Genomic DNA, 13,499 nt, shown 5'->3' on the forward strand with positions numbered 1-13,499 from the left:
CCCTTTATATTCTATAGAGGGAAGTCATAATGAGATACTTTCTAAGTGAAATAACATGCTCTGAAAAGCTCTCCTAGTCCAAAACAGTTTTATTTGTTGAGCAAAAGACTGGGTTTCCTTTAGCTAGACTTTGAAAGAGATGGATGGAGGTATCAAGAGAGACATACATAGCATTTGATTATGAGCTGCTCTCTAACAAAAGAGAGAAACTAAGTATATTCATTTTTTGTTCTATTTATTTTTTTCAATTGACAAAGCATCCAGGCAGCAAGCAAGAGTGATTGATGTTTTATAAAACTGAGAATATCTTCATAATGAAATAATAACACAGTTGTAAAGGAAGAAAATAATGTCACCATTTTAACAAAGGAAGCTTTCTTGGGCATGCATGCACAGCTAAGTTATCTGCATAATGAAAGATGTGTATTAGGAAACTCTGCAAGTGATGAACAGTAAATTTAAATTAACAGCTGGGTGCATTAAGTAGTAAAGTGGACTAGGAGTATATCCAAATTATTTCATTTCTTTTCTGGTACAGAAGGAGAAAAGGACAAGTCACGTATTTGCCCTCTACCATCCTGCCTGTTTTTCTGAACCTTACAATCCTCCTTTGTGCATCACCCCAGCTTTCTTTGAACATACATTTGCCATTTCTTCAACAGAGCCCCATCTTGTGAATTGCATGGGGCTGAGTCCTACAAGGAAAGAATCCCTCAATGTTCTCATACAAAATGTTATACTGTAATACAAAGAAATGTTTGAAATTTCATTTGAAAAGGCAATTATAAAATTTGGTTTGCCCTAACTTCAATTGCTCAGCTTTTTGGGAACGAAAAAGTTAAGTAATAACATTGAAAACTCTATTTTACCTGATCACAGAAATTTATCAATAGCAAAATCTGAACAGTAAATGTTCAGGCAACAAGCAATGTGTGAGTCTTCTGCCCAGAATGCCCTATTTGTGGAGGTAATAGGGTAAGGAGAAGATTAGGAGAATGTGATCCCAACTATAGTTGCTTCTCTTTTCTCCCATTTTCGATGCTCTGAGTCCCCCCAGCACTGTTAATCCCAACTTCATGCAATGGCTGGGCAAAGGTAGGGATAGATGATGGTGCTGCTTAAAGGAAAACAACTCCCTGTGCCCCTGGCTGCCAAGAAGGGCCAGAGGGAAGGAAAAGTCGTCCTCCTATGCAGTGAAGACAGACCCTGCAGCTGCTTTGCTTCATCCCCTGCTCCAATCCTGGCTACCACCGGCCTCCTCCTGCTCTTGATGAGGAGAAGGGCCAAGAGACACTGGCAGAGCATTGCAGGTGCTCCATGACCGTGAAGAGATGTTTCCCAAGAACCATGAGGGGCTGCTATAGCAGCCCTGAGAGCTGTTGGCTTGGCAGGAGCTCGGGATTCCCACCATCCCCAGCAATGAATCCTGCCATTTCCTCAGTGAGACTTGTGGACTGGCACATCCTATGGTTTGTCAAAGACTCTGAGCTTGATTTCTGTTCGGTGTCAGCCAGACGGAAGAAGGGAAAGGACTGAGAAACAGCTTGTTGGCAAATAGAGGAGACCCCATAGCTTAGATAATTCCCTTCTTTTATTGGGGCTGAATGCAAGCTGCCATTCGGGCCTTCATGACAGCGCTCCTGCCTGTGAGGATGCTCAGTTGTAAGAAAAGAGCTTTAAGTATCACATTATTCAATATCAAAGCCTATGAGTGAATCTCAGCAGATATATATAGATGCTCTATAATTTCAGCTGCAAGGGTATTGTACAGTTTCCTGCAATACACTCACACCTTCCTAGAAACAAAGTCCATTTGGCAGCTTGAGTCAGTGGACAGCTTGTACTTTGTAGTCACCTGCTACAGCTGTAGGTCAAAGAGCTGCTTCCTAACCAGATCTACCATGCTCTGATATTGGGACCGAAGTGGGTACACAAGGGCAGAAGCAGCTGGGGCTCCTATTCATGCTTGGTCCTGAGATGTAAGTGATTTTGTCAGAAGGGAGTGGTGCTGGGCTACCATGCATATTGTCAGGTTATCTTAGACTATCACTTGCTGGTCTTTCCTTCCCTGTTAGTTGTCTGCTGTAATTACCACCATGTTGTACAGCCTCATCTACCAGTGCTTGGGGTACAAAGGCTCAGCTGTCCTATTGCTTTATGGACTGCATGCGTATACATGTGTCAACATCTTCTGGAGCCATTTCTTATGCAAGCCATAGCCACATTCATATTTGCATTAACACCTCGGTGTCCAGATCTAGCCTGGACACTAAGGTGATAATGTGAAAAGCATTTCAAAAGCAGTCAGTGGGCTGTGACCTCCAAGGAGTTATGCTTTCACCATACTCCACAGGTTCCTTGACTCAGTGTGAAGGTACAAGGCTGGTTCTCCTGCTGTTACTGAACATTGGATATGGGAAAGAGATTAAGAAGGAGCATTAGGTGAATAGTAAGCTGGAGCAAGGAGTTTTAGGTGTGGAGAGGAATGTGGCTGCCCACCTCGAGGCTCCCACTGGCTTCAGAGAGTGTTGGGAGACGCAGGTAAGCTCCAAGTCCTGGGCAAGTCAGGGCATGGATCATTCCCATTCAGCAACATATCTTGATACCCATTTTTCTATGCCTCCTTCCTGAAGGAACATGGAGATTCTCTTATGCCTCTGAAGTTGATGAAGGAAAGAGTGAGATCTCTTGTATCCAGAACCAGTATTCAGAACAGTAATGTCTCAAGGTCTCCTAAAATGAACATGAGGCCACAGAATGTATGGTCACCACCTTCTCTGGCTGAGCTCTTGTGAAGCTTCATGATACTTGATAAATCTCAGGTTGTTGCTGGAATGACCAATAAATTGCATTGTGCTAGAAATTTTTGGTCCAGGGCTCATCTAAACTGTCCATGCTGCTGAGCTAGTCTAAGCCGAATCCAAGAGGCACAGAGGCTCACCATTTTCATGTAGCTGAGTTTTGGACATCCAATTGCCAAGGAATTATAGACTGTTAGTACATTAGGAGTTGGTCCCCTGGCTTGTTCTTCAACATGGAGTAGAAGACCATGATCAAAGCAATCTTTCTGTGTTTGAAGTCCATCGTGGTGGAGGTGGTATACCCCAGCAAGACTTCTCATATCCCTGACCATATTAAACTTACTAACTTAGATTGAATGTGTGGCCTTATACATGTAGTTTACGGAGTTGATCAGTTACTTCTCCTCCTCATTGACCAGAAAAATGCATATGATAAAGAACATCACAGCTGTAGGTGTCTGTCCTTTGCTTCACAGGGTTCCTCCAGATGCTGCATGATTTTGCAAACTCTTTGGTCAGGCTGAGCCTGGGGACCCTGATGAAAGCTGTCATCTTCATCTGAGGTTCAGGCTTGCTCATCACCCCACTTCCCATGACCCAAAATGCAGAGGAAGGGAACAGGGGATGTCCTAAAGTCGCCAGCAGTTACAAGACTGAACCTCTGCTATTTGTTTTCCCAGTGCTGCTGCTTCAAGGAATGAGATAATATTAAAAACATAATTTACTTTTTGGGTTTTTTTTTTACCTTGTTGACATTATCAAGCTGTTCAAAGCCAGTTACTGGTCACTTTTCAATACTTCACGGCCAATGAAATCTGAATCTAATTACATTAACTTATTTCAAAAGCATGTTCCCCAGTCCAATTATCCATTCTACAAAGGAGGTCTATTGCAAATAGTGGAAATGTTGGATTTCTCAAGAAAAGTTTGCAAATATTTCTATAATGGAAAGTTGTAAGTATGAAATTAATACCAACACCCATAATAATACATATGCAGGGAACAAAAGAGGCTTTTGTGCTTAATTGGACTGTTTTACTTCAGTGAGTTCACAGTGTGAGCAGGAAGCACACAGAGGACAGTGCATGTGAAACATCTAGAATGACAGTTTAAATATTCCAGATTTAGAGATTGGTAGATGGATATAATGATTTCATCCAACCTTAGTGAACGCCCAGAAAAATATTCCAGAAAGAATTCTAACTCTCTTGTGTTTCATGAACTGTATTGTGCAAAGCTTTCCTTTTCTTATTCTTTGGACTAAGAGAAGATCTACACGTGTATGATAAGACTCAATTAATGCTTCCAGTGTTATTGTTTTTCTGGGTTTGTTGCTTATTTTTTAAACATGTATTATTGAGAAAAGGATTTTGTGGACAGATTTCTGGAAATATCTGCTCAGTACTTAGCTATTATCAAAAAGAGAAGTAGAAAAGTAGGAGTTATTGGGACAGATAGAGAACAAAACAGAAAGCATTAGCATGTCGTTGTATAAAACACTGGTGTGTCATTGTGTACAGTGCGTCCTCTCCATCACAAAGCAAGAACATAACAAAGCCAGAAAATGTACAGAGAAGAGTAATAGGAATGAGATCTGAAGTACTGAATAATTTCTATACAAGAAAAGATTAAATAGCCTTGTTCTGCGAATTGTCAGAAGCTGGGGTGAGATACTGCAGGGAGATACTACTCCATGCTTATCTTTGATGCTTTCTCTCTAAGCATCTATTAATGGCCACAGTAAGAGGCAAGATGCTGAGTAAAACGGGCCTTTGGTCTAGAACACTTCAGACCTTCTTCACTAGAAAGAATCCTTGCACAACCTTCCTCAGGTACGGGGAGAAATACATGTGTTCGTGTAACGTAAAAGATCAGATCATATTGTGGATGCTATGAAAGTTATTACCTTCATGGTAATAACTGAAGAATCTTTCTGCAGATGTTTAGTATTTGTTTTGCAGCTGTTGCCACCAGTGTGAGCAATGACATTGGGCCTGCTTCCAGTATTAATTTTTATAATGCTGCCTGACTAAGAACAGCCATTTGTCCATGAGTCCTGCTCCACATAGGGAAGCAGTAGACTAATCTGCTAGCACTGGGGCTTGCAGGGCTATTTAAATTACACTGTGACTAGTGACCTCAGTTACCTAATATGTGACTCTATGCCATGCCTCCTCTGCTGGCTGGGTTTCAGGTATGTGTAGTCTGAAAGAGGCTGAAGAAACTGAAAGTAATGGATGATACTCCTCTTTGGAGAGCAGAGCTACCCTTAGTCTGCTGTGGAGAAGGCAGATGCTGCATGTTAGACAGCCCCAGCAATGCGTAAGCATTATCAAACCACTTTCTTTAGTCATATGAGCTCCCATGAGGCTCTGCAACAGTAGTATTTGTCATGGGGTAATGCAGAAGTACATTTGTGCCATCAGATACCAGCAGTGAACACAGATAGCTGCTAAATACCAAGACAGAGGAGTCTGGATAGAGAATCATGAACCGGAGGTGGTCTTGAAGCTGAAGAGAACAGACTAGAAGACATGATCAAATAAACAGTAGCTAAAGTCAGTGCTGAGAAATCAGAATTTGAGAAACCTGGAAGTATCAGGCCAGAAAGACATCATGCTCAAAGGGACAAAGAGAGGTAGTTGAATGGTCCCAACCAAAAGGGTTTAAGTCATGTAGAGTTCTCAGAGGCATGGCTTCTAAGGTGTTGCTCTGTTAGCTAGTTCATGAGGCCACAGTACTGTGTAGGCTGGACAATCTCATCTTTGGAAACACAGCATATCCAGGCTTGCTCCCTGGAGTCCTCCCAGAAGCAGACTTGGGAGCAGAGCCTTGGGGTTCCTTGGCAGGGAGGGGGTTCCTTGTCCCGCAGGTGACCAGAACCTCTCTCTCCTTACAGAAGGGTGGCAAGGACTGTTCACCCATCCTGAGACTGCAGTGCATGGCCATGGTAGAACATCATACTTTCACATCATAGCTTTATATAGAGAAGGGGAAAAAAAGCAAAAATATCTGGCATGGTACTCAGAATGGTTTGTTCTTCATAGGGTTGTGTTTCCCACAAAGAATATGGCAATAAATTTTAAATGTAACAAATGTTCTCTCACATTGAGATGGATCATCACTTGAATAAAAATTAGGCTGAAACGAACTGAATATACATCTCTGCATATTCATTTACAGTAATAGTTTGAGGAATGAGTCTTTGGGGAAAAACAAATGAAAAAAACTTCTCTTTCCTACAAGGAAATTTGAAGGTTTCTTATAAACAAGTCAAATCTTAAAAAAAAACTTTGTCCTATCTTGGCGTGCACAGGTATAGTTAGCATTGAATTTTATGAGATACGCTTAATAAAACAAGTCATATTTCTGCTGAACAGTAAGCTGTTTGCACCAAATGTAGCCAGTTATGTTATATTTTGAACACCAACGAATAGATTTTAGATATAATTGTCCTAGAAATGGTCAGAGAGGGAGTTTTACCTACGAGCTGTTGTTAGAAGATTGGAATCTACAGTTTCTCTATCAGATGTATTAACCTCTGCTGTAACTCTTTGTACAAGTACAATTCTTCTTTGATGCATTAGCAGAATATGCGGCAAGTAGGTCTATCTCACTGCAAAGCTTAGTCACATTAATTCTGGCACTTGTCATTAGGCATTTACATGCAATGTTATCCATCCTCTGTGTGTTTTGCTAGACAACAGAGGGTCAGAATACATATTTATCACTCAGGATAAGGAAATTCTTACTCTGTTGAGCACTCCTGTCATTGAACTGAACCTCCTGACCCATATGCCTGATCTGATTGCAGGACAGGTAGACATTACGAATATCTTGCTGGACAACTCAGACTGGTTTCTTGAGCCAAATTCTACTTCTGAAAATCTTTGTAATATTGTTTTAAAATCAGTGTTAATACTAAAGAAAAGTGATAGCTAAAACTTTGGAATTCAAAATCATAACTTGTCAGGCAAAGTACACAGAAGATGCCTGCTTGAAATAACTCTGTTATCATTGGCTGCACTAGGATGAAGTTCATACAATTGTTTTTCTTCCTTTTTTTATTTCTGTAATCAAATCATTCTGTAAAATAATAAGTTTTCTACCACCAAAAAAGCATTTTCTGCTACCAAATAATTTGATTGCAATTTTAAGTCAGCCATTTCTTCTAGTTAAAAGTATTACAAGAGGAAGTGTTGCAGGAAGGTATTAATCTCATTATTTTTGAAAGAACATTTTATGAGTAAGCATCACAGCTACAGAAACTGGTAAGACTTACATATAGGACAACAGTGCATCACTTTGCATTGCATTTTGTATATTTGAACAAAGAACATATCTGAGGTGTTTACAGGTAAAATCTTTCCAATTGTTAGTACAGCTATGATGAGTCCACTTCTTAGCATTCAGAGGGGAAGAAATGTAGAACCTCTGTAGAAATGTTAGATATTATCAAATAGCCAGTGGCCCCAACTATGTTCTATATATAGCAAAGTTCCCTGTATCTGTGGTATTTTAGATCAGAAGCTTTGGTTTCTGTGAACTTAATGTAGGTTAAAAGATGGAGGTTTTATTAATGTGTAAATGCAATCTCTTTGCTCATTCTGATATTGAATTTGTTTTATATTGTCACCACTCTTCCATGGATCAACCAACAGTCACATAGTCCAAGTAGTGCATTGTCCTTGCTATGCATTATTTCAGCAACACACAGCACATGGGAAGCATTGGAAAAGGTCACCAAGCACCAGCCAAGACCGATTAGATTTCTTTTCCAAAACTGTAGTAAAGCTACTGGCTCTTTCTAGGTTGCTTTGTTCTAGGGCTATTTTGTTTGATCACTTGGAGGTTTTTTGACTGCCATTCTATGCTGGAAAAGCTTTCCAAAATGAGGAAAGTTGGGTTTGTGCTGGCATGACCATGCCATAGTGCTGCTGAGTGAAGTGATGCAGACTTGTCAGGGACTTGCATCAGTGACCTGCTTCCACTATATTTCTGCTCTTTAATCCAAGACTCATACATCAATAACTGTATTATTGTGCTTGATATCAACATCAGACTTATCAGCCTGTATTTATTCAGATCATTCCACCTGCCCATGGAAAATATCCATACCACAGTGATTTTTGTCCTGTCCCCAGCATTTTCCCTACAGTTCCAGTAGCTATTAAAACTAGCACCAGCTATTTCTCTCCAGACAATGCCTTGAAAAGCTACATGAAAATTGTACAGAACTGCTGATTTAATGTTTAAATTCAGTTGATACTATTGATGTCCTCTGCAGCTACTGTTAAAAATAAGGACATGAACTCAAAACATTGATAATATTTCTCTTTTGCATTTGAAATGAAGTTCCCAAGTGTTATACTTCTGACTATTCATCAACATTTGCAAACTCTATCACCTTCTGATAGAAATATATTTGTAACAGCTATTGGGATTTCTTTTGCTGCTGCTGGATAGTTAAAAGTATATGTCTTTGTCCTTAAGACAGATTGTAGAACTTTCATTGATACTTGCTTAGTGTTCCTTGGCAGTTTTTTAAGTTTCTTAATACCAAATCTATGTTATTAATTAAACAGATTTTTAACTACTTGTTTATTTATTCTTTATATTGTATTGCTGATTTTGTCATCATATAGTAGAATTATTTTATTACTGCTGAATTATTATTTTTTATTTAATGATCTCAATTTTCATTCATATTTTCTTGCTGAAATTCTTACTTCCAAGCTTTTTTGTTCAAAATTACTTCTAGTGTTAAGATGCTGGCTCTTTTGTACTAGTTGCCTAATTAAAGCCCCAAATGATTTAGACATCTGCTTAATCTGAGTTACATAATATGATATGTAACTAAAGATGAGTGTATATGTGCTCTGCAGACCAGAAGAGGGGACTGCTGAATTGGGCCAGGTTGAGAAACATCAATCAGTCTGGTGAATGCTATAGCGAATAATTAGCATCTTGCGGCAAAGTGGTGCTTCAAGATCTGTGAAAACTTTTGCTGTACTGTGGAATTACTGCCACAAGATGTTGTAAATACCAAGGGTTTGCAGAGGTTCAAGAAGTTGTTAGACAAACTCATGGAAGAAAAATCCTGCAAGAGCTACCAAGTACAAAAAATATCACCTCCAGCTTGGAAGCTTCTGAGCTGCAAACTGTAAGAGACCAGAGAAATATTCAGGGGAAGTATCACTAAATTAGGTATGAAGCTGTTAAGCAGATGCCATGGTAATGTGACTCCACAGTTTGAGGACTCGGAATGAACACCATGCACATCCATGTAGATGCTCCTTTAGGCTGAGTCACACTTTTGGTGTGAGGTAGTGGTACTCCTGACAAGACATGGGTAAGTTGTCAAAAGAATTTGTTCCAAAAACAAAAAGAGCATGGATGGGCCAGTTCCAGGATTTTTGGTGGGAGAAAGGTACTGATGAGGAAAAAGGAGTGCTGACTCTTGGAGATGTGTGGTTGATACCCACAGACCTGATCTGCGAGTAGGATGAGCCACTTGATGATTAGGGGCAGCCTACATAGATCTTCTGTGACTAATGGTGTTTTTGTGGAGAGATACTGCCTGCCTGGAGTGTGTGCGGGGAAAGGAAACGAGACTGTCATTATCTGTATGAAGTGAGTGTAGGGACAGGGGAACAAAGGAGATGTGAAGATCTTCACTGACTTTTGTAAGAATAAGACTGCTGAAATTCAGCTCTGATGCTCTTTGGGTGCTCGCTGGCCACATGCATTTGTTTGATATCGGGTGTTCCTGATCCACTCGTGACAATGGTGTCAGGCTAGGAATAGAGAGACCAGAGGACTGCAGGCTCTGGCTTCTTGTGTTTCTGGCAGGAGTCCTCGTTGTGTCCCAGAGGTCTTTGGACAACTGTTCTATCTGGCAGACATGCACCTTCATTGAGAGATGCGTCACGTTCGAGAATGAAACTGGCCACTGGTAGGATAGAGATGCTGTGAAAAGATAAAAAATATGATCACAAGCAACAAATGCAGCATCAGCAGATGTGGTAGTCTGATAGTATGGTTGTGTGTGACACGCAAGCATGTGAGCCTTGAAAATGATGTGTTCAGGTGTGCCAGTGAGTTAGCAGGAAGGATCCAAGGAAGATAGGGCTCTAAGTGCTATAACAGCATATGAGGGGAACAGTCTGCTTTCCAAGGGAGCTAGCATGGTAGGTGCAGGCTACCTGGCCTAGGGGCAGGGATCATGTGGTATGGTGTATGCTTATAGGGCACAATGTAGCTTTTGTGCTCCATGGAACAGTCAAGCACATATCTTCTCCAGTTCAGGTTCATCTTTCTTGAATATATACACTAAATTCCAAATGCGATTTGAAGAGCAGCATAGTGGGGCTTGAAATGATCTATAACTAAATAATGTCAAAAGTTTTACTTGACTAGAACCTCTTTTGCATGTCCTTGGCACATGCGATTTGGAGGAAATATGAATGAAAATGGATATTGTAATTTATATTAAAAGTTCAGAGAATTATTAATGAGCAGTTTTATGAGTAAAAGTCTTCCAAGAAACATCTAGATAAGTCAAGTTTTAACTGAAGTTCATTTAAAAATTACCTGGATACCATGTAATAATTTCCTTTTTAAATATCCTAAATCTCCCACTTTTGCCTTCAGATTAGGAAATAACAATATTAAAATAAAATAAGGAGTCAATGGCAGTATTACAAAGAAGTATAAATGCAGCTTTATAATGAAACTGACTGTAGTGTACATAGAAAGGTTTCTGTCTTTTCTTAATCTTCTCAAGAGTATTATATCTATACGTAACAACAGAATAAAGTAACAGCTGTGCATCTCCTAAATTGACTGTCTCTCTGTAACCAGCATACCTGCTTCCTCTCCCTCTCCAGTTTCCTTCAGTGTTCTTCCTGACCTTTGAAACTCTTTAGCATCATGAAAAGTAACTGAGAAAAACCAACTATTGCAAAAAGCTAAATCAGGCTACCAAGGACATATTTTCAACTACTCTCCACTTCTCAAAGAGTCGTGGCGGAGGAGGATGCAGCCTTGCACGAGGAACAGCTTTTCTATGCTTGAAAACTTTCTAGCTACCATCCCTCATTTCCTTATCTTCTAAGATGAAAACAGACTCAAAGCCAATTCCACCCCAAAATCATGCTTATGAAATGTTAGAGCTGAGAGTATATATAACACATTAAAAGGACATAATCATGAAAGCAAGCATCAGAAACTTAAAATAATTCATTGGCACTATCATACATGAAATAAATCTGGGTACATGAAGGCATGGAAATGTATACCAAACTGACAAACCTTTGCTAGGCTGTGTATTACAGTATTATGATAGAACTTGGATTACTCTTTAATGTTTTGGTGAACATCACTACAGGCTATATAGTTTCACAAACTCTTTTTCAAAGCATCAAAAGCCTAGAAGGAAGTGCTCTACTGTTAAACTTGTGATGCTGTTTTTTGCAAAAGGCCTTTGCAAATACCAGGAACATTTTTTCTCTGTGCTAGTTTAACTGAAATCAATGTACAGTGCACAACTGCTTCCTCTGAGCTTGCTTTGATGCTGGAACTGATATTTCTGAGTGAAAAAAAGAAGCTGTTTGCAAAAGCTTTGCAAACTAGAATATTAAAGAGGAAAAATATCTGATCCTCCGTTAAAGAGAAAAATAACCAAACCAAACTGAACAAAATAAACAAAAGAGTCTAAAGTGTGGCTTCAGCAGGATTCATTTACATGTGTTATAATTCTTCCCCCTTGCATTTCTCCACAGTGCTGTCTCATTCAGTGCTGAGATTAGGAACAGCAATCAGATGAAGAAAGGGATATCATGGACGTAGTAAAATAGTTACGGTGCTCATGTATAACAATCATTTGTATATTAAGAATGTCAAAATAATAAAAAGCCTGATTGTCCCTTCAGTTATTCTAATATAGGCTAATAAAACCCTCCACTGAAGCTGATTCATTCTTATGTAACTAGCTGAAAGCTGATTTTAACCATAAAGAAGTATTACTAATAATATTTATAATACAAGACAATATTAATTTTTGTATGCTTCATATGGAACTATATATGCGTGCAACTTATCTTCAGAACATCTGCCACAGACAAATATACTCCAGTTTACAGATGAGATGTGGTTTCACATAATAGATATATTACAATTATGAAAAAACCTAGAATAAGATCACAGAATCTTAGAGTAATTTAGGGTGGAAAAGACCTCTGGTGGTCAGAAGCCCTGCTCAGAGCAGGACTGACTCTGAAGGGAGATTTAACTTGCAAGTGTAACCGGGTTACATAATGTCCTTCCCATTGAGTTTTGAGTATCCCCAAAGACAGAAATCCCACATGCTGTCCTGATGTCTGATCACCTCACTGTGAAATATTTTTTCCTAATATAAAATTGGAATTCTCCTTGTTGCAAGTTATGTCTGTTGCCCTCTGTCCTTTTGGTGTACATCTCCAAGAACAGTCCAGCTCTGCCTTTGCTATAACCTTCCAGTAGGTAGCTGAAGACAAGCTTAGCCTTCTCTTGTTAAGAAAAGTTTAAGAGATCCCTTGATGCCTCATACATGTAAAGGCAGAATGATTGCTTTTAACTTCTTTTGGGTGTAAATATTTCTAAGATTTTATTTTGCGAGCTATGCTCTCCCTCCTTTAAATAGCAAGTGGCATGGACCATTCTGCTAAACTTATGAGTCCCTAAAAGTGTGTAGAACTAAGTAAATTCTGTTGGAGTAATTCCCTTTAGCCCCATATTGGTAATCTAATGATAGTGCACTCAGTAGCATGCTAAACTTTGATGGCTGTACCTCATTTTGTGTTCAATAAAAGATAACATGAGAGATCATTAGAGTAACTACGTCAGATTAAATGTATTTTCTTGTACAAAAGTCAAGTCCCTTCAGGAACCATTGCAATTTACTTTGTCTCATGGAGAACAATATTTTCCCACTAGACCTCAACACAAAGGGCCATTACAAAATGTAATTCATATTTCATATGTTCGGAAATGTTCAGCACAAATTACAAATGGAGACTTTAGTGCAGTATTTATGTTCTGTTACCAACAAGATATGTATAAGTAATATGTGTCCCAGAGCTCCAGCCTACACTGCTTACATTTATTTGTTACAGAGTGCACTTATACTTTGAAGTTAAACATAAGGTAAGTCATGTTGCTTCTTTGAAGACATAGAAAAGTGCAGCAGACAAAAACATTATTGTTTCTGAGATTTTTCAACAGCTGCAGAATGAAGAAGGTGCTTGTATGTTACTTCACTGTTAAAACTGATATTCTCCCCAAACTTCAAGAGACTCTTCACATAACTTTTCTTCCTTCACCCTGAAAGAGTCATGGTTGTGTACATGTATTTTCACAGTAAAATGAAGTCCTTAGAGAAGGCCAGTAAAAATCATAACACTGGTTACATTTGTGCTCTATTTTGGATATTGTTACAGGATTGAAATAACACACACCTCTAGCACTGATCTTCTCTGTAAGGCTGCATTTTCCCTAGCGGAGGTTATGAAGGTTTAAGTTTTTGTTTGTGATTATGCATTTGGAGTGGAAGCTGTTTTCTGCAGTGTCTAGAACACCAAACATAATGTTTAAAGTACTAAAAAGTGTACAGACTTTGTTTTCTTTGAAACAAAAACCACAGTTGAGGACAATAAACAA

Source organism: Dromaius novaehollandiae, chromosome 2, assembly GCF_036370855.1.
Source record: "Dromaius novaehollandiae isolate bDroNov1 chromosome 2, bDroNov1.hap1, whole genome shotgun sequence".
NCBI classification, from domain to species: domain Eukaryota; kingdom Metazoa; phylum Chordata; class Aves; order Casuariiformes; family Dromaiidae; genus Dromaius; species Dromaius novaehollandiae.